The following is a 23,393-nucleotide window of genomic DNA, read 5'->3' on the forward strand; positions in this document are numbered from 1 at the left end:
AGAGGGGTCACGTCACCACTGAGCCGGCACTGCGAGTATGGGGGGCGCTGTCCATCAATACGGCAGCCTCCATCCATCATACAGCAGGAGGGATGATAACATCATATTACATGGCACTAAGCGACAGGTGATAGTCCAGTAATCCCACATAATCCAGGGCTGACCCCATACAAGGCGGAGGGTCAGGAAACCAAGGGCCCAAATAGGAAATTCCACCAGATTAAAAAGTTGGTCTACATAGTGTTATATCAGTCACTCACGGGTCATATGGATAATGGGATGGGGGTTAGCTTTCTCATACTCGGGGGTCCAACCACTAAGAATATCATCCATCATGAAGATGGGGGTCCGGATCCTCCAAATGTATGGAGGATTTACAGTCTATAGGAATGTCGGATGTAGCCAAGTATAATTGGACCATTACATCCAGTAACCCTTGATCCATGGGGTCCCAGTAGTCAGGGTATGTAGGTCATTTAAAAAAGAATCAATAGAGCAACAAAGCACCGACATGAACCCCCCCATTCTGGACCCCAGTCTTGTGACCGGTGGGGGTAACATTGGTTGGACAATCTTCAGCAGTCCCATAGCAGCACCTATATCACCATTCAAATGGGATCCCAAATCTCGTGAATTGGGTCCCAGTAGTCAGGGTATGTATTTCAGTCCATAGAGAATCAATGGGGAATCTCCAATGGGATCCCAATCACATGATCAGTGGGGTCCCACGTCCTAGTCCCATAGAAAATGAACAGGGTGGCCATGCACCTATATTACCTGCTGCTTCATACAGATGGAAAATGGGACCCAATATCATGATTGGCAGAGATCCCAGCGGTCAAACGTCTCCAGACTGTCCCATACAGAATGATCGGAGAGTCAACGCACCCACATGACCTGCCACTCTCTATACATATGGCTAATGACACCCTAATCTCACGACCAAAGGCGGTCCCAGCAGCTGAGGAAATGTTTTGTTTTGGCATTATTTGGTGCACAGTATGGCAGTATTAATTATTCCCCTCTAGTCCATGTAACTGCTCGTTGTTCTTGCATCTGTCAGCTCCCTCTTCCCTGCAGCTCCCTCCTCTCCCTACTATACCATGCTGCCTTCAACTGATGCCCTGGATGGTTCTGAATCATGACACCTAGAAACACTGCCATGGTTTAATTTTAAAGAGGAGAATTTATCTTTTAATATCAATTAAGAATCAAGAATTGTTGTTCTCGGTGTCACAGACACAGTGATGTCCACAGTTTTAAAGTAAACAGTCGGGAGTGGGGGCTGTAGATGAAAATCGCACTTTAGCAGTGGATATCTCAGATTCTGGGATAGAAAATAATAAATAAATAATTTAATGGATACTAGAGCAGAGTTTCTTATCTTTAAAATGTCACCAGAACTGTATTTCTAGGTGCCATGGAACAGAAAATACAGCCCATAGAAGGTAGCATGGAGAAGGAGGAGGAGAGAGCTGCGGGGAAGAGGGAGCTGACAGATGTAATGTGCTACAAGGAGCCACATGGACAAGAGGGGCTCATTCAAGAAAAATTCAGATATAGCCATTTGTAGATGTGGCTTATTTTCGGAGAAACACCATATTTGGCTCTGACCTCCAAGAGGAGCCTATAGGAAGCCTTGATTGAACCCCCAAGGTTCCGATTTGCTTCGTCACCCAATAATTGCAGCAGATTTTGACTATCTGGCTCCTCTCTATGGCGCACGGAGGTGACCCTCCTCTATGGATTCATAGTCAGGAAACAACAACCTAATTGCAAAAGACATGAGATTGGGAAATCCGGTCCCATGTGTTACTCCAGCCGTCCTGAGGTCTCCTCTAACTGCGCCTCCGCATGCGACGCTCCAGTAATGTCAGGGAGGATTATGTAATGGATTGGACGGACGCCCGATGAGAAAAACATCCACCAGAGTTCTGCAGAAATGAGGGGGACGTCACTTCCCATAAGAGTTTTTGGAGGGGTTGAGTTTAATGGAGTCAGAGAGCTTAACCATTCAGACCACAAGTAGATGGCTGAAACACTCTGTGCTGCTGCTGCCGTAGCTATAACTTCTACAAGTTACGTCTCTTAAAGGGAACCTGTCACCAGGTTCCACCCCATTAAACTCCTAGTCCCCTCAGGTAGTGAATAAAATAAACTATTAGGTGTAAAAAAAAGTCTCCCCCAAAGTCAAGCAAATATGACTCTTTTCTCACCTAATTTTCACATGAGATGAGTCAAATTAGTGGTTCTCGGGGGAAGGGGGGTTGTTACTTTATCTAATGTTTTATAGTACCTACAAATATGCTGCTGGTGTCATATGAGAGACAGGAATCTCATCTTTCAGATCCAAATATTACAGTTCTGAAAGCCAAAGAACTGGGCAGGCAGGCAGTTAAAAAAATAGGCAATACTGGATCTTTATTTTTAGCTGTCTGTACCTCTGGTTCTGTAGATCATAAATCCACAAGCTTGATCTGAAAGATGAGATTATTGTCTTTGATATGACACCAGCAGCATGTTTCTAGGTGCTATAGAACAAAAGACAGGGGTGTCTGAAGTGACACTGCTCCTACAGCCTCTTAAAGTGACTCATCTCATGTGAAAAAGAGTCAGATTTTGGGGGAAATTATTTATAGGCAAATGTGCAAGATTTCACATCATTCTAGAATTCTACTATATCTATATCTATAGTGTTCACATAATATGACAATATGAGTATCTGAAACACCCGAAATCCTACTATACATCTCCAAATAATATGACCGTACAATGTTCACATAATACCGCCATATCAGTATCTGAAAAACCAGATATGCCACTGCATTTAATATAAGCGCACAGTGTTCACATAATACCGAGAGTATCTAAAGTATCTAAAATACCATATATGCTACTGTACATTCCCAAATAATATAACCAAATAGTATTCACATAATACCGCCATATCAGTATCTGAAATACCAGGAATGCCACTACATATCCAAATAATATGACCGTGCGGTGTTCACATAGTAACGCCATAAGAGTATATAAAATACTATATATACTGCTATACATTGTCAAATAATATGACCATATAGTATTCACATAATACCGCCATATGAGTATCTAAAATACTATATATGCTGCTATACATTGCCAAATAATATGACCATATAGTGTTCATATAATACCGCCATATGAGTATCTAAAATACCAGGAATGCCACTGCATATCCAAATAATATGACCGTACAGTGTTCACATAATACCCCCATATGAGTATCTAACATACTATATACGCTGCTATACATTGCCAAATAATATGACCATATAGTTTTCACAAAATACCGCCATACCAGTATCTGAAACAACAGGTATGCTACTGTACATCTCCAAATAATATGACCAAATAGTGTTCACATAATACCGCCATATGAGTATCTAACATACTATATACGCTGCTATACATTGCCAGATAATATGACCATATAGTGTTCACATAATACCGCCATATCAGTAAGGATGGTTCAGCAGAGGTGACAGGTCCAGTTTGAACCGGGCTTGGTATTGGGAGGTCTCCCTGCAGTGGAGTTCCCCTTTAAGCCCACATGATGTATTCCGGCCTCAGTTTCCAGTGTTTTTGCTGCGATGCTGATTAATATTCTTAATATAATTCCTGGTGATATTGCGTTACTGTTATATGTTTGGATAAAACATACTTGGGGGGAGAGGACGCCGCTCAGAACAGCGAGCCTAGAATATTTCCTCCAGCAACGCAGCCCATAAAACACACACTGAGTGCGGGGGACGCCAAGAATATCAGGCCAGGAGCGAGAGATTCCTGCTGCACCCACACAACACTGCACCGCTGAGCCCAGTGTAAAGCCTCTGGCCCCGGGGCCCCCGCTGAGGGCTGAGGTGGGCACCCACACATGTGCCGGGAGGGGACGGGAAATGCTCAACTTTAACCAGTTCAGTGATTTTATACCAAAAACAGATGTAACATAAGAAAATCTGCTAATTTGCACATTTTCAGCATCTCCTGAAATACTCTGTGCTGCTGTCACACAACCCCATCCACCCTGAGTCTGATTACATTCACAACTTACACATTGTAACATTGTATTACAGTCCTGTCCACTTCAACAGGTCACCCCTCTCCATAGAGGATTGGTACATCCATCTCCTGAAATACTCTGTGCTGCTGTGCATTTGTGCATCCAGAGTCTGATTACATCCACAACTTACACATTGTTACATCTCCTGAAACACTCTGTGCTGCTGTCACCCAACTCCATCCATCCTGAGTCTGATTACATCCACAACTTACACATTGTTACATCTCCTGAAATACTCTGTGCTGCTGTGCATTTGTGCATCCAGAGTCTGATTACATCCACAACTTACACATTGTTACATCTCCTGAAATACTCTGTGCTGCTGTGCATTTGTGCATCCTGAGTCTGATTACATCCACAACTTACACATTGTTACATCTCCTGAAATACTCTGTGCTGCTGTCACACAACTCCATCCATCCTGAGTCTGATTACATTCACAACTTACTCATTGTTACATCCCCTGAAATACTCTGTGCTGCTGTCACCCAACCACATCCATCCTGAGTCTGATTTCAGCTACAACTTACACATTGTTACATCTCCTGAAATACTCTGTGCTGCTGTCACCCAACTCCATCCATCCTGAGTCTGATTACATTCACAACTTACACATTGTTACATCTCCTGAAATACTCTGTGCTGCTGTGCATTTGTGCATCCTGAGTCTGATTACATCCACAACTTACACATTGTTACATCTCCTGAAATACTCTGTGCTGCTGTCACACAACTCCATCCATCCTGAGTCTGATTACATTCACAACTTACTCATTGTTACATCCCCTGAAATACTCTGTGCTGCTGTCACCCAACCACATCCATCCTGAGTCTGATTTCAGCTACAACTTACACATTGTTACATCTCCTGAAATACTCTGTGCTGCTGACACACAACTCCATCCATCCTGAGTCTGATTACATCCACAACTTACACATTGTTACATCTCCTGAAATACTCTGTGCTGCTGTCACCCAACTCCATCCATCCTGAGTCTGATTACATCCACAACTTACTCATTGTTACATCTCCTGAAATACTCTGCGCTGCTGTCACCCAACCACATCCATCCTGAGTCTGATTTCAGCTACAACTTACTCATTGTTACATCTCCTGAAATACTCTGCGCTGCTGTCACCCAACTCCATCCACCCTGAGTCTGATTACATTCACAACTTACTCATTGTTACATCTCCTGAAATACTCTGCGCTGCTGTCACACAACTCCATCCATCCTGAGTCTGATTTCAGCTACAAGTTACACATTGTTATATCTCCTGAAATACTCTGTGCTGCTGTCACACAACTCCATCCATCCTGAGTCTGATTTCAGCTACAAGTTACACATTGTTATATCTCCTGAAATACTCTGTGCTGCTGGGGATTCTGCTCTGTCGGCTCTGTGCCTTCCGCCACTCTCTGTATCCTAAAAGACAGATAAACTACATGATATATAAAGTGAGAAAAGTAAACCGTTACTCTGCTCGTTTGCAGCACAGGCGTCTCCTGAAATACTCTGTGCTGCTGTGTAGCTGACCCCAATCTCCTCTGCCTCTCCTTACATCATGATGACACGACACATTGCTCCATAGTTCACATTCCTGATCTCTTTTACATAATCAGGTCAATGTGTTCTACAAAAGATTGTCTCATTCATTCCTGAAATACTCTGTGCTGCCGGGTGACCTAATCAATCCACTTTCTGCCTGACACATCATGACACAGCCCCATGTCACACAGAACTGCTGTACAGTCTCAACAAAAGCAGGTCAACGGTTAAAGTAGTGGCAGCACAGTGGCTCAGTGGTTAGCACTACAGCCTTGCAGCGTTGGGGACCTCGGTTAAAGTCCCAGGGTCAACATCTGTAAAGAGTTTGTATGTTCTCTCCGTGTTTGCGTGGGTTTCCTTGGGGTCCTCCGGTTTCCTCCCACACTCCAAAACATACTGGTAGGTTGATTAGATTGTGAGCCCCATGGGGACAGGGACTGATGTAATAAGCTCTGTGCAGCGCTGCAGAATCTGTGTGGATGTAACTGTATATGGACTGTATGTAAATGAGCCTGAGGGGCTCCAGGCGGCTCCATTAACAGCTATGGAGCCAGGAGCCCCTCAGGCTCATTTGCATACAGTCTTTCATTCTAGTGGTAGATGCCCTTTAACATACTAGTCATCTCCTGAAATACTCTGCGCTGCTGGGAATCTTGCTCCGCCCCCGCTTTGAGTTCATTCAATCTCTGTATTTAGAAAATTGGACAAACTTAAAATTATAAAGTCAAACTGCTACTGGGAATCTGTTTTTTTTTGGCACCTGAAATACTCTGTGCTGCTGGATAACCTATTTCATATACTGTGTAAAAAACACGCATATCATAAGGCACAATATTGCATCGCCTGCTGCTCTGCCTTGTACAACATCAGGTCCATAGAAGCTTGGCATTAGGTGCTGAAATACTCTGTGCTGCTGTGATGCTTGTTTTATCAGTTCTCGGTTTGTACCTAACTCTATACATCATAGCAAAGTCACATTGCTGCCTTCTATACCATAAGCAGGGCAATACATACTAGGAAAGATCTGCTGAAATACTCTGCACTGCTGGGGATCCTGCTCTGTATACCCTCTGCCATGATGTAAGCTGAATATATACACTGTCCCATTGCATGTAATCCCGGCCTCGTAACATAATCAGGTCACTGCCTTCTATAGATGATAAGCACATGGTGCTCCTTAAATACTTTGTGCTGCTGGGATAACTGGTCATTATTTTGTCTGCATTGAGAAAGTACCTACATGATGACACATGATACATTGCACACAGTCCTGCACTATTAATGAGAATCAGGTCAATGAAGAAATAGAAGAGTCATCTCCTGAAATACTCTGTGCTGCTGGGATACTTGCTGTATCCACTCGGATTCTGTAACCATCCACTCCTGACATGTCCATGTCACAAGGAAGTTCAATCGCAACCTTATGTAATAAGCTTACTTCCTCCACTCCTAAAATACTCTGTGCTGCTGAGAAATCTTGCTTCATGAATCCCCCCACCCCTTCCCATTCCAGTCCCTACATGAAAATCCTTCCCGTAATAAAGAGTCTCACAATTTACTCAACCTACCAGTATGTTTTGGAGTGTTGGAGGAAACCGGAGGAGCCGGAGGAAACCCAAGCAAACACGGAGAGAGAACATACAAACTCTTTGCAGATGTTGACCCTGGGACTTGAACCCAGGACCCCAGCGCTTTAAGGCTGTAATGCTAACCACTGAGCCACCATGCTACAAGGCTGTAATACTAACCACTGAATCACGTGCTACAAGGCTGCAGTGCTAACCACTAAGCCACCATGTTGCCCAAATATAAGATTTTTCCTAATAGGGGGGAAGGGATGTGCAGGACTTAAAAATACTAGCCATGATTGGGACAGGGCTCAAAATACCATCCACATATGGGGGCTCCTTTAAGGGGATGTCCAGTTTAAATAAATATATATATATATATATATATATATATATATACAGTGTATATAGACATACATATAATTTTACAATATGGACTCCAGGGTGTGTCAAAATAATAACAACGTCATACCTACCTCTCTTTGCACCGTCACTGTCACCAAAGGCCTACAGTACAAAATTTTAAGAAAAAGGACCTACCCTTTAATCTGGTGATTGCTCACATGAAATTGCAGGACTGTAACGTAGCTGCTTACAATAAAAATTCATTAAAATAGAGCTCAAAATAACCTGACTACAATAGGCGTTGTCAGCCCCGCCTCCTCATAGGAGAAAATTGCTTAATATTTCCAGTCTAAACCTATCCTGCGCCTAATCAGTGCGGACTATCCCCTGGATGACTCATGGCGCCTTGTAATGTCCTCATCCCGGTTTATTCGGTCACTGGTCCAACGCGTTTTACAGCCGGCTGATCCCAGCAGTAATCATGGAGATACTCAGTGGGGTCATTACGAGGGATAATCCACAGGTAGCACTCGGTCGGGGTGATAGGCCGCAGGGAGGGGGCCACTTATCTTTGTATGTCCATAATCCTACACAATGGCCATAGACACTTCCTGATAAGGACCGGCCTGACCAGAGGTGCAGGGAGCGCGGTGCAGGGAGCGGCCGACCTCCTCTCTACATAATATGTTTACTGACCAATAAAGGAAGACAAACATTTCCACCCATATTTACCTGAGGAAGTCCGCAAACACTCGACCAATGATGATGAACTGATACCCTGGTGTTATATTGACAGAGATCGAGAAGTAGTTAATAACTTATTTGCACACTACTACCCCCATCAGCCCACTGAGGTTCCCATATACTCCCAGCTATAGTGTACTGATGTAGAGGGGCTATGGTATATCGATTTAGGGGGAGGTTATGGTTATGAAGTCTTTGGGACACCTACTTTGTCTACAGAGAGCACAGAGCACAGCAGTGTGAGGAAACACCCCCAGTGAACTTGGAGAAGCTACAATCCTGGAATATTAATCATTTTTTTTCACAGTCCTGCCTCTACAACACACAAAGTTATTGCATTGGCTGTAGTATTGAATGGCCACACCTGCTGACACATTCCCTTTAAGGAAGGTCAATACATGCATGAGAAGACTGTGTTAGTGTCATGACCCCTGGAGGAGTAGGATGCCCCCCCCCCCCCCACTATATGCATCTTGCAGGATTTACATCACATCTTATGTGTTAACCCTTGACATTCCTACATTTGCGGCATTCTGGGCCTCATGCCCTCCACAAAAAGCTGTTGAACATCTGCAAAATATTGGTCTTCAGACAAGAATTTTTTCCTCGAAAACAACCAGGAAATGCGTGTATTTAACTATTGCGGTTCTAGGCCATGAACTGAGGCTTCTCTTATGTGCGATCTGCTACAGCTTTACCACAGTGAAACGTCTTCGAGATGTCTATGATGGTGGTCTCCTCACAAAGCACCAAAGACAGATGATGGTCTTCTTGAAAAAGTGGGCCAAGAATGACGAAGGTCACTGAGGAGGACCAGTGCAGCTGATGTTCTACTCTTAGAAAAGGGCCAAGACAAAACCTTATATAGATTCTTTAAAGTAAAGAATGGGGCCAAACAAATGATAGTCTTCTCCATGAGGAGGGCCAAAACAGATCATGATCTTCCCTAAGAAGACAAAACTGGTGATAGTCTTCTCAATGAAGACAGTCAAGACAGACAATGGTTTTCTCGGAGAACATGGTCACAAAAGATGATGGTCTACACTAACAAGATGGCCGATAAAGATAATGGTAGTTACTAAAAAGATGGCCACATAAGATGGTAGTCCTCTATAGGGTGATGGCCACATAAGATGGTGGTCCTCTATAGGGTGATGGCTACAAAAGATGGTGGTCATCTATAGGGTGATGGCAACAAAAGATAATGGTCTTCTATAGGGTGATTGCTACAAAAGATGGTGGTCTTCTATAGGGTGATGGCTACAAAAGATGGTGGTCTTCTATAGGGTGATGGCAACAAAAGATAATGGTCTTCTATAGGGTGATGGCTACAAAAGATGGTGGTCTTCTATAGGGTGATGGCTACAAAAGATGGTGGTCTTCTATAGGGTGATGGCCACAAAAGATGGTGGTCTTTTATAGGGTGATGGCTACAAAAGATGGTGGTCTTCTATAGGGTGATGGCAACAAAAGATAATGGTCTTCTATAGGGTGATGGCTACAAAAGATGGTGGTCTTCTATAGGGTGATGGCTACAAAAGATGGTGGTCTTCTATAGGGTGATGGTCACAAAAGATGGTGGTCTTCTATAGGGTGATGGCCACAAAAGATGGTGGTCTTCTATAGGGTGATGGCCACAAAAGATGGTGGTCTTCTCTAGGGTGATGGGCACAAAAGATGATGGTTCGTCAAAGAAAAATATCCAAGACAGGATGTAAAAAAAATATCTTTACATGGTGAAGGTCTCCTATTAAAACTGTTATAAGGAAGTCCTCATTGGTGAGGGTCAATGAGCTAACACCTTCTCTAAAGTAGAATGAAAGGTCAAACATCTTTTTCCATAAATTATAAATATTTCTATATCCTTCGATGGACTACTTCTGGAAATTTGCAATTCAAGGGTTAATGGGGCCTTGCACCAGACTGACCCTAGTTATTATTTATGGGAAAACCCATGGAGGCCATAGACCTGCCATAGATGACCACCAAAGACCTTTAGCCATGTGTGCATGTGTTTTCATTGGAAAGAGGGAATAAACTTTAGCCACAAACTTCAACATTCCCAATTCCTTTTTTTCCCCACAACATCTGCAAATGAATATCAACCATAACTTATGAATGTTTCTTCGGATATCCAAGATTCATCAGATTTAGTTTTTCCAGCCTAATACTTGTCAGTATTCCCATGCTTCAGGAACAGGTCTGAGACTTGCCTTACGTCACTCTGATTCAGAAAAATATGAATTTTCCTGTCCATTCTCCTGTCCATTGGCTGCTTGTGGTAGTGCCACCCAGACTCATCAATAGACCCAAGGTGTTACCAAACACAACCATTGGACAGTTGTGGTGCTGGTGTCTTCTGGTGTTGTCTTATGATGGAGAGGATTTTTGGCACCCTCGGCACCAGGGTTTAGGTCTAGCTTCTCCGTTTAGAGCACATGAAACAAAAATAAAAAATCTCTACCTACTGTCCGAGAATTGTCCAGGATGTGGTATTTCATGTGGTTACTACAAACAGTCAAGGTATCACCTGGCCTGTCCATATGATGTCAAAGAATATCTGAGTCATCCGACCACTTCCACTCAAGGTAGCATCAAGAGTGCCCCCATGATTCTGTCACTAACCTAACTATTACAAAACAAGAAAAACTGCAAGAAATACCATCATGGAGAAGCTCTGACCCAGTCATTTAGACATCACAATTTTGCCCTTGTCATGGTCAATCAGATCCTTATTCTTCTCTCTTCCAAGAGATCACTGTTCAATTGTCTCCAACCCAAACCATTGTCTAGGTCTTGGGCACAACCTCAATCCTCAACCTCATACCTTGGAGAACACATATTACCATCCCAAAGAGAACCGACTCTAGACAGAAGTCCGCCAAAAGAGTCCAACAAACTTTATAGGTACAGCAGAGAATTGTGGGAAGAAGAGTTGTCAATTACTCATCAGCTTTCAAAACCACATGATGAAGTGTGGCGACCCGGCTTCCAAAAAAACATCTCGGCCAAGGTCGTAACATCCTAAAACCCAACTTCTATTCCAATATCGGAGTATGAAGGCAGTGAGGTAGAAGGAAAGGTTCTGGCATACTATCTGGAAAAGTAACAATACTCGCCTGAGGTTGTATTCCCATAAACTGGCTGAATAGGAAATCTTTGACATATAAGTAATATGAACAGGGCCAGCACCCAAGAACCTTCACCGCCCTGTTGGATTTTATTTTGTAAATCATCCATGAAGCCTTCCTTCACGGATGGAATAATATTAGCGTTAGTGGACCAGGGTGGTCATAAGGGTGGCAAGAAAATTGGCCCCTGGTGGGAGAATAGCCTATAAATTGTCCAGAGGAGAACAAGTCTATAAATTGTCCAGAGCTATAGTGTAAATAGACAAGAGGTTACACCTCTTATATGTTGTGAGACCTGAGTAGACATTAGTTGGCTGTGGGATGAGCCATTGTTGGCCCGACTATCGTTTTGGGCAAAAAAGCATGTGTACTGCATGAAGACAGTCTTCCAGAGTTTATTATTGGTGGCATTGTGGCCTCGCGAACAAAAGAAAAAAGTAGCTGAATTCTAACGTATCCAAGAAGGATGCCATGATACACAACAGGGCAAAGTGGCAAGAATTCAAAATTTTACCTCTTCTAACCAGTTCTCATACAGCTCCCTGAATCCTTTACCCATTAGAAACTTGAATCATCAAAAATATACGGATATTTGAGAGGTGACAACCTGAAGGCAACAATTAATCTTTCCCATTGGTAGAGAGGAACATCTTGATTTGGTTATCAGATACTCAGGAATTACTTTTTGATCCACCAATGGGTCATCTATGATTTGAGATGGGTCATTTCCTTAAGGTGTCCATGAACTAATAGTGAGCATCCAAATGCAGGGTCACTGGGTACACCACTACCTACATCACAGACAATCTAAAGAGCGTCCACTAGCTTGGTGACTCTGCATATAGTAGATCAGTGATGGTGAACCTTTTAGAGACCGAGTGCCCAAACTACAAGCTAAATCCACATATTTACCGGCAAGTGCCAACATGGCTTTTTAAGCAGCAAATTATTGCTACTCACTCTTCCACATCTTTAATCGTATCAGCCCCCTGAAGCCACCAATACAATTGAAAGAAGGAAGGCAAATTCATACTCTCATTGTAGCTTCTTTCCAGGGTCTCTCTGTACAGGAAGAATGGTTGGTCCAGTAGGATGACCTCCAAAGATAATGCAGTTCTGTCAACACCTTCTTACTTTCCCCGCAGTTCCAAACAGCCAATGAAGTGTCATATTTGGTGAACTGGGGCAATGCCCACAGAAATGGCTCCGAGTGCCACTTCTGGCACCCGTGCCATAGGTTCGCCACCACTGCAGTAGATCATGGCCGGAAATATGTGTCTGTGTAACAAATTAAAGTTTCAAGGCTGAAACTCTTTATATTTACAGGCATCATGGGACAACTGTCAGGCTCCAGGGGTAGTGGACTCACTGGACCACCGTGGACGATGACCCAAGACATGGTTCGCAGGACCATCCGTGACAACAACCGGACCTGTCATTACTCTCAAAGGTTGCGTTTTCCTAGACTGAAAATCGAAGTGTTCTAGAACACAAACCTGAAATTCCTCCAAAAATGTAAAGCTAAAGTAAATGATGGAAGATAAATTCTCAAAAAAATAAAGCACAGCAGACCTACATTGTATGAATGTTCTGAAACATATATTCATGGGTGGTCGTATGTCTCATGTCTCATTTTAGCCTTCCTACAGTTTTATGTCCTAGAAGCTTCTGAACAGCTTCACCAAGGCAAAATGGCTTGTTACCCTCCACCTCCGGCATCAATCCCTGATGGTCCCATAACGGTGTCCTTAACTTCTTCGACAAGAGCATAACAAGCCATCCCAGGGACCAGATCATAATATCGCTCACAGTACCCAAATATGGTTGATCTAAAGTTGATACATTTGTCAACAGAGTATTTCCAAGGTCAAAAACAGTTGAATGTTCTTCCATTGTCCCACTCACTAGGTCTATGCTTCAGGGGGCCAGGCTCATGGGATAGTTGTGGCCAGTTGGGGTCTGGTCAACAGCTATGTCACCCGACTTCTATATACGATGCACACATGTCTTAACCAACTCGTACTAGTGAATACCTGATGAACTTTGGGAAGAGTTGGGAGGACCCCACGCAAACCAGATGGTCAACCAAACACACAAAATCAATGGGTTTGGCCAGCATACATCTAGCCATGCAACTAATTTAGGTTTAATTTCACCACTATGGCTCATTGGGTCACTAGAATACTAGAGGATCCTCCATGGGCACGGTCTCTGACAAAAAAACATGCCAAACGTCCAGCAGGAGACAACCCAATTCTGAGGAGACATTGGACAAACCTTCTACCACTAAGATCTCTTTCTTAAGGGACGATCGTAAAAAAAAAAATTGGACCTCAATGATGTCTTGTATGTACAACAATCCGACCAACGTCCACAAAGCAACAATAGTGGCCATGCCTGTGGTGATGGTCCATAGTCCTCAGGACCTACTATGTGGCACCTAAGGAACCTGAGTGAAGAAAATCTGAATATGACAAACATTACAAATTTTTTTGTACAATTTTTTTTATAAACAGCCATAAAATGCAAGTTAAGAAGCTTTTCTGATTCTTCTAAGCACAAATACTGGTACTTGGAATAATTTCCTCCCCGCAGATGTTTTTCAGGACTATTGTTTGAGGTTTCTGAGTTTACCATGGCAACATAGTACCGGCTCCAGGTACCAACAAATCTGCTATTCCAAGGAACAGGATGAAAAAAGCTAAAAAAGGGGAGGATTGAGGAGTAGAAGTGTGACAAAGAGCTAGGACGATATTGGTGGTGATGGAGGACCAGGTTCATGTTATTGGGAGGGTTGTAGTAGCCTTGAGGGTTGTTGTAGGCCATGATGGCCTAGTTGCAGGGGCAGATTAAGACCACCATGGGTCTCTGGGCTGTATGAATATTATGGCCCCTACAAGTCTGGAGTCACTTCCTACATCTGGTGCTAGAATCAGCTTCTTGGGGAATGGAGGATGAGTCCCTTCTGCTGCTTTCAGGACCTTTGGATTACCTTCAGAGGTCCTGAAGTGGCTCTTGTGTACATGTGGATTGGGAGCAATTATAGATGTACAAAGATTTCATCCATGAAAGTCCTTTGGCGGGTGGCTATGGGCCCCCTAGAAGGCTTGGCCCCCGGCTACTGCCCAAACTGCCCATATTATAATCCACTACTGCCTAGTTATGGTGTAATGGGCCGAGTGTTGAATCCAGGGAAACCATGGCAACTGTCTGGGGCCTAGCGGGTTTGTTAGACCTGTGGTAATCTGGGTGAAGGTGACACTGAGTGAAACCTGGGGTAGGCCATGATGACGTCACGGAGGGGAAAGTTTAGTACGTTACAAACATGATGTTTATCATATGCCAGAGCTGCAATGTGATTGGCTACTATGACAATAATGACAAGTATAATTTTTTCCGATACCATATTGTAAATTTGCCCAGGTTATGGGAACAAAGGAGGCAGTGTAGATGGTTCCAAAATAGGATTGAAAAATCTACATACCTATGGGACACCTGTGGTCAGCGCATTCATATGGCTGCCCCGGACGGACATGAGAGGACAGGTCTCTGCTTCTCCAAACATCAGCACAATCCGCTCCTGAAATACTCTGCACTGCTGGTTACACCTTAGTCTAAGGATGGGCTGTATATATTAGTATATTCTAAGGCCCATTATGTACAGAGCTCTATAAATATTCAGAATATGGACATTTGCATATTTAATAAGCTAATTAGAATCTGATCACATGACGTCTCTGGCCTTGTATAGAGAGGATACAGGAGGCAGCGAGGCCTAAACCACCAGGTGGTGGGGAAATAAGCGAATACCCAAAGACGATCCACATGGTACAAGAATGGTAGAAACGGAGTCCGGGACGAGGATTTTTTTTAGTTAACGGGAAGCTTTTCCCTTTTCCAATATCCTGAGGCAGCCATGTGCTCCGAATACAAGTAACTAGGCCGGAACTGTGTGTACGGATCAGTTAATGTATATCCAGCAATACATGTATCTCACGTGTCTACAGAGTGTGATGCATACACGTCATATACTGTATATATATACACATATACATATATATATATATACACATGAGGACGTATACCTATGTGTGTACATGTATACTTTATATATATGTAGACAACTATGAAGGCATAATATGTGGATATACATATATACACTATAGTCACTTATATATGCACATGTATACAGACTCTCCTCATAGATGTATATACTGTACTTTATACATATATCTCTGATATATATTCCATATTGCTCTTATACTGGGGTGGTCTTCTCAAAGAAGAGGTGATTATGTAAAATATTTGGTAAAGCCGAAGATCTGGTCTTGTAATAGAGGTGGTTGTGTGATAGAGGGGGTCTTGTGATAGAGGGGGTCTTGCAATAGAGGGGGTCTTGTGATAGAGGGAGGTATTGTGATACAGGTGGTCTTGTAATAGATGTGGTCTCGTGATAGAGGGGGTCTTGTGATAGAGGGGGTCTTGTGATAGAGGGAGGTATTGTGATAGAGGTGGTAGTGTGACAGGGGGGGTCTTGTGATAGAGGTGGTCTTGTAATAGATGTGGTCTCGTGATAGAGGGGGTCTTGTGATAGAAGGGGTCTTGTGATAGAGGGAGGTATTGTGATAGAGGTGGTCGTGTGACAGAGGGGGTCTTGTGATAGAGGTGGTCTTGTAATAGATGTGGTCTTGTGATAGAGGGGGTCTTGTGATAGATGTATTCTTGTTATGGAGGGGGTCTTGTAATAGAGGGGGTCTTGTAATAGAGGGGGTCTTGTTATTATAGGGGGTCTTGTAATAGACGTGGTCTTGTGATAGAGGGAGGTATTATGATAGAGGGGGTCTTGTAATAGATGTGGTCTCGTGATAGAGGGGGTCTTGTAATAGATGTGGTCTCGTGATAGAGGGGGTCTTGTGATAGAGGGGGTCTTGTAATAGATGTGGTCTCGTGATAGAGGGGATCTTGTAATAGATGTATTCTTGTTATAGAGGGGGTCTTGTGATAGAGGTGGTCATGTAATAGACGTGGTCTTGTTATAGAGGGGGTCTTGTGATAGAGTTGGTCTTGTGATAGAGGGGGTCTTGTGATAGAGTTGGTCTTGTGATAGAGGGGGTCTTGTGATAGAGGGGGTCTTGTGATAGAGGTGGTCTTGTAATAGACGTGGTCTTGTGATAGAGGTGGTCTTGTAATAGACGTGGTCTTGTTATAGAGGGGGTCTTGTGATAGAGTTGGTCTTGTGATAGAGGGGGTTTTGTTATAGAGTTGGTCTTGTGATAGAGTTGGTCTTGTGATAGAGGGGGTCTTGTGATAGAGGGGGTCTTGTAATAGATGTGGTCTTGTGATAGAGGTGGTCTTGTGATAGAGGGGGTCTTGTGATAGAGGGGGTCTTGTTATGGAAGTGCCATTTTGCTGCAGAAATGGACCGATTTCTACGTTTTATACATAAACTGTTACAAATACGACAATGTCCTATAAGATAGAATGATCTCGTACAGTATTTATAGCTCCATCTCCAGGTATATCAGTGCGGCAGATACATATAGATCACCTATATATATAAAGGGGCACCCACATATATCACACAAGGTATGTGACTAATAAACCCCCCCATAGATCGTATCCCCTGGTCATGGGTGTACAGCACAGGGCTCTGCATGCAATCCCTCTATGCCATGTGCTCTGATATTAATGGCGTTCCCTCCATCCCATATAAAACCGTAGGCAGTAAAAAAAAACCCCATCAGGTATAAAACCTTACATAACAACCATCCACCCCATTACAATTCTTACTTTTAGTTTCACAATCAATAAATACATATCCAGCCCCCAACACAAAACACCTATATACAGTATATATGTATACATATTCCCCTAAACACGCACCGCAAAAGGGAAAGGGTTAATTCAGCGAAGGGTTAAAAAAAAAACACACCAAATCGGACTTTCTATTAATAAAACGGATCAGAACTAGGCCACAGATAGGGGGATGGGAATTGGTGCTTAGAATGGGGGTTTTTTTTACAAAAAATTGACAGCACGGATTTAGGGTTAAGCGTCCGAAAATGGCGAATCGAACGCGAAAAGTCATTAGGGTCGGATTATGGGGGTGTTTTTTTTATATGCTGGGTGCCATCTCTATCTGGGAGGAAAATAAAATGAGTGAGATGAAGGAATTGTCTTAAAGGAGTGATACTTACCGGTCGGAGAGCCTTTAACCCCTTCGTCGCCAGATCACGTAATCCTTTGGAAAAGAAAGAGGTAGAAAGAATAAATCCCCAATAAGATCGGCTTCCATGTGCTCATGGTAGCACGCGCTCAGCTCAGTTGAACACTCTGCTGTCGGCCAGACCCTGACGTCACATGAATACAGACAGGCAAACACACACACCCCCTGCTTACAGTGACACACGCGCAGACTGGGCTCTGCTACCTCCACCATGTGCTGACATCCTGGGGGAGTGGGCAAGTCATAAGGCTCTGTTCACACAACGCACATCTCCAGCAAACCAATACAGGATTGTTGTGGGGGATATTCTGTATGCTATATAGCTTCCCTATACTCTAAGGCAGTGATGGCGAACCTTTAAGAGACCGAGTGCCCAAACTACAACAAAGACCCGCTTATTTATCACGAAGTGCCAACACAGAAATGTAATTTGTGATTTATACTCCCTTCTCTGTCACAGCTTTCACTGATACCAGCACCTGAGGACACCAATAACGCAGAAAATAGTCCCAGGTAGCACTGTCACTTTTAAATAGCTCTGTGCACAGCAAGTCCTGGACTGTCTGGGACTGCAGGAAGATACCTGGAGTCATCTCTGGTGATGGCCTGAGTGCCCACAGAAAGGGCTCTGAGTGCCTACTCTGGCACCCGTGCCATAGGTTCACCACCACTGCTCCAAGGGAAGATGCGGAGGAGACAGTTTGTTCTGTGCTTCATTTACCTGAACCCAGAAATACAGAATTCTGAGATCAGTTCTACTCTTCTGGGTACGAGTCGGTAAATCTGGCAAACACACAGAATCCGGATTTCCCAAAAGTTATTCCAAATGTGCCGGAAATGCATTTCAAAGCACAATTCAGCCGCATCTTGTGAACGTGGATTAAGGTCCGACATAAAGCAGGACCTTTATCTGTGCCTACACCATCTCCCACTCAAATTGTGGCCTCTCACCCCACCCCTCATATTGAGCGGCATGGTGGCTTAGTGGTTAGCACTACAGCCTTGCAGCGCTGGAGACTTGGGTTCAAGTCCCAGGGTCAACATCTGCATAGAGTTTGTATGTTCTCTCCGTGTTTGTGTGGGTTTCCTCCGGGTCCTCCAATTTTCTCCCACACTCCAAAGAACATACTAGTAGGTTCATTAGATTGTGAGCCCCATTGGGGACAGGGACTGATTTGGGAAGCTCTGTGCAGCGCTGCGTAATCTGTAGGGGATATATAAATAAAGGAATTATTATTATATTGTGTCCTATCATCTCCCCTCATATTGTGCTTTTCATCTGCCCCTCATGTTGTAGCCTCTCATCTCTCCCTCGCATTGTAGCCCTACTCATCTTCTGTGGCCTTCCATTTCTTTCTCATATTGTCACCTCTCATTGCCCCCTAGTATTGTGGCCTCATTTCCCCCTCATATTGTAGCCTATCATCATACCCACTGTTCATGGGCCATGCCCCTCCTCCACAAATTTTTTTTTACTGTGCTCAAAGTTTATTCAAACTCCAGAATAAATGCAGACCCCAGATAAAACCAGTCATAAAATACACAGCCCAAAATATATACAAACTCCTAATGCTAAAATAAACAGACCCCAAAATAAATTCAGACCCTCAAGGACTAACCCTAAAACACAAACCACAAAATACTAGACCTGAGACCAGAATCCAGTGAATGCAGATAAAATAACTTTGGATCCCAGACCACAGAATAAATAAAATCTTTGGACAAGATTTCGAGTATATACAGACCCCAGACCAGATTTGAGAATAAGCATAAAATCTCAGAAAATGTAAAATGTTTCTAAAATACTGTTTCTGTCATGTTTTGCTTCAATGGGGCAGATTTATCAAGCTGTCTGAAAGTCAGAATATTTCTAGTTGCCCGTGGCAACCAATCACAGCTCCCGTTTAAAATATTCATGAGCACTGGTGAAATGAAAGCTGAGCTGGGATTGGTTGCCATGGGCAACTGGAAATATTCTGACTTTCAGACAGCTTGATAAATCTGCCCCAGTGTGTTCCACTTTAATCTGCTTGGGAAAACCTCTGGACAGGACCAGTCTTTCCATCTGGCAGCTGGCAATATATTCCCTTCTTACCTCCCCTGCAGAGGTACTCTTTCCACCATGAACTGCAGAGATGCTACCCTCTTCTATTTTTGTGCAGGACAGAATCAGTCTTCTTCTCCCTCTGGCAGCTGATCATATAGAGTTTTGACCCTGTAAAAGGACTCTCCTCAGCTATAATGCAATTTACTGCAAATTGTCTGCTCTTTCTCTTACATCGAGAATAGAATCAGTCTCCTTCCCCCTCTGGCAGCTGACAACACCCTTCTTTTCTTCCCTGCAGAGGGACCTTGTACTGCAGAGAGTCTGCAGAGGGTCTGCTTATTCTTTTACATGAAGGACAGAATCACTCTCCTCCCCCTCTGCCAACTGACAATATAGCTACAGCTACAGCTACATTCAGCTACACTGCAATGCACTGCAAAGGGTCAGCACCTTCTCTTCCATGGAGGAAGAATGAGTCTACTTCCACCTCTGGCAGCTGACCATATAATGTCTTCTTACCCTCCTGCAGAAGGAGTCTTCTCAGATACACTGCCATGTATTACAGAAGTTCTGCTCCTTTCATACATGCAGGACAGAATCACTCTCCTTCCCACTTTGGAAGATGACAATATAGTACCTACTTCTTCTGCAGATAGAGCTACTAATATATACTGTAGACACTCTTCTTCTTCCATTGGCTGCCCTGCAGTGATGAGAGGAAGACTATGCAGAGATCTGGATGTGCAGGGAGTGACTGAGTATGTGCGACCACCTTCACTCAGCTTAGGAGGTGGATGTACACATCGCTACACACTCTGAACACCAGGGGTGCTAAACTTTGTAAGTGAATGTGAAACTCTTTGTTGGATGGTACATGAGAGGTGTGAAGTCACCTACACAAACCATACAGTGTGGGATAGGATAGACACACTATACAGTGCAGGATGGTATACAAAGGCCATACAGTCAAGGATAGTATACAAAAGACATACAGTGCGGGATAGGATGCAAAAACCATACAGTGTGGGATAGGATATACAATCCATACAGTGTGGGATAGTATACACAATCAATAACGCGTGGGATAGTATAGACAGACCATACAGTGCGAAGTGGTATACAAAAGCCATACAGTGCGGGATAGGGTATAAAAAGCATACAGTGTGAAATAGGATACACAAACCATTCAGTGCCTGATAGTATACATAAGCCATACGGTGCGGGATAGGATACACAAACCATACACAATGGGATAGGATATACAACCTATACAGTGTGGGATAGTATACACAAGCTATACAGTGTGGGATAGCATACAAAAGCTATACAGTGTGGGATAGTGTACAAAATCCATACAGTGTGGGATAGGATATACAATCCATACAGTGTGGGATATTATACACTAGCCATACAGTGTGGGATCGGATACTCTAGCCATACAGTGTGGGATAGTATACAATAGCCATACAGTGTGAGATCAGATACACTAGCCATACAGTGTGAGATCAGATACACTAGCCATACAGTGTGGGATAGTATACAATAGCCATACAGTGTGAGATAGGATACACAACCTATACAGTGTGAGATAGTATACAATAGCCATACAGTGTGAGATAGGATACACTAGCCATACAGTGTGAGATAGGACACACTAGCCATACAGTGTGGGATCGGATACACTAGCCATACAGTGTGGGATCGGATACACTAGCCATACAGCGTGGGATAGTATACACTAGCCATAAAGTGTGAGATAGGATACACAACCTATACAGTGTGAGATAGTATACAATAACCATACAGTGTGAGATAGGATACACTAGCCATACAGTGTGGGATTGGATACACTAGCCATACAGCGTGGAATAGTATACACTAGCCATACAGTGTGAGATAGGATACAATAGCCATACAGTGCAGGATAGGATACACTAGCCATACAGTGTGAGATAGTATACACTAGCCATACAGTGTGGGATAGGATACACTAGCCATACAGTGTGGGATAGGATACACTAGCCATACAGTGTGGGATAGGATACACTAGCCATACAGTGTGGGATAGGACACACTAGCCATACAGTGTGGGATAGGATACACTAGCCATACAGTGTGAGATAGGATACACTAGCCATACAGTGTGGGATAGGACACACTAGCCATACAGAGTGAGATAGTATACAATAGCCATACAGTGTGGGATAGGATACACTAGCCATACCGTGTAGTATGGTATACCACAGCCATACAGTGTAAGATAGTATACAATAGCCATACAGTGTGGGATAGGACACACTAGCCATACAGTGTGGGATAGGATACACTAGCCATACAGTGTAAGATAGTATACAATAGCCATACAGTGTGGGATAGGACACACTAGCCATACAGTGTGGGATAGGATACACTAGCCATACCGTGTAGTATGGTATACCACAGCCATACAGTGTGAGATAGGATACATACAGTTTAGAGTCTCATATACAAATACCGGCCACTTTACGCAGATATAACCCAGTTTCACTTCCCTCATCACATCTGCAATCTTCTCCGGGTGTTTCTAGGCCTCTCCCCAATATATGTGCTCCGCATACAGTCTACTAGATGAGAAAATAACATCATCACTTTTACTGATCTTACCGGAATACGACCCAATAATACTCCCAGTTATGTTTTTTGATACTTCCTATTTCAGTCATAGATCGGTCACTGAGACTTCCCTAAAATGACTGCACTTCTCACTTATCTACATACAGAAACTGGACATGCTCTAAATCTGAAGACACCACACAGTCAGATGATCTGATAAGGTCACACCTCGGTATTATCTAGTAGGATCAGGATTGATATATTATGTGTTTGGTAGTAAATGTATGTACCTGTGTATCACATACCATTGAGCTAAGAGAGAACCTCTCAAGACTATGAACATAACCCGCTTTCCCCAATAGGAGTAGTGGTCTAACCAGTATCAAGTGGTCTAATCACGTTGAGATGGTCTATCTAGAACCAAGTGGTCGATGCACATGTGGCCTATCCAGAACCAAGTGGTCTATGTACCATCAGGTGGCCTATCCAGGACCAAGTGGTCTATGCACGATAATGTGGCCTATCCAGAACAAAGTGGTCTATGCACCATAATGTGGCCTATCCGGAACCAAGTGGTCTATGCACCATCAGGAGGCCTATGCAGAACCAAGTGGTCTATGCACCATCAGGTGACCGATCCAGAACAAAGTGGTCTATGTACCATAAGATGGCTTTTCCAAAGTGATGTGGTCTATGTACCATCAGGTAGCTTATATAGAACAAATTGGTCTCTGCACCATCATTGTGGCCTATCCTGAACCAAGTTGTGTATGTACCATCAGGTGGCTTATCCAGAAGCAAGAGGTCTATGTACCATCAGGTGACTTATCCATAGTCAAGTGGTCTTTGCACCATCATGTGGCCTACCCAGATTTAAGTTGTCTATGCACCATAAGATGGCTTATCCAAAGTCATGTGGTCTATGTACCAACAGGTGGTCTATCCAATGTGATGTGGTCTACGTACCATCAGGTAGCTTATACAGAAAAAAATGGTCTCTGCAGCTTCAGAAGGCCTATGCACCATCAGTGTCTGATCCAGGAGCATGTGGTCTATGTAACATCAGGTGACCTATCCAAAGTCAAGTA

The 23,393-nt window shown here is 43.5% G+C and overlaps 1 long non-coding RNA gene across 2 annotated transcripts in view; it reads right to left on the bottom strand.

Annotated features, from left to right (window-relative positions):
* Positions 1–17,858, bottom strand: part of LOC140132423 (uncharacterized) — a 126,609-nt gene extending 108,751 nt beyond the window's left edge. The window contains exons 1-2 of one of the 2 annotated variants that reach the window (XR_011855651.1): positions 17,840–17,858; positions 17,638–17,681 (exon numbers count right to left, since the gene is read on the bottom strand). This is a non-coding gene — a long non-coding RNA (uncharacterized lncRNA). Of the gene's footprint in view, positions 1–17,637; positions 17,793–17,839 lie in introns of those variants that run through there. The other variant, XR_011855649.1, reaches the window with a different exon arrangement.
* Between the last annotated feature and the right edge of the window lie 5,535 nt (positions 17,859–23,393).

Source organism: Engystomops pustulosus, chromosome 5, assembly GCF_040894005.1.
Source record: "Engystomops pustulosus chromosome 5, aEngPut4.maternal, whole genome shotgun sequence".
Lineage (NCBI taxonomy): Eukaryota > Metazoa > Chordata > Amphibia > Anura > Leptodactylidae > Engystomops > Engystomops pustulosus.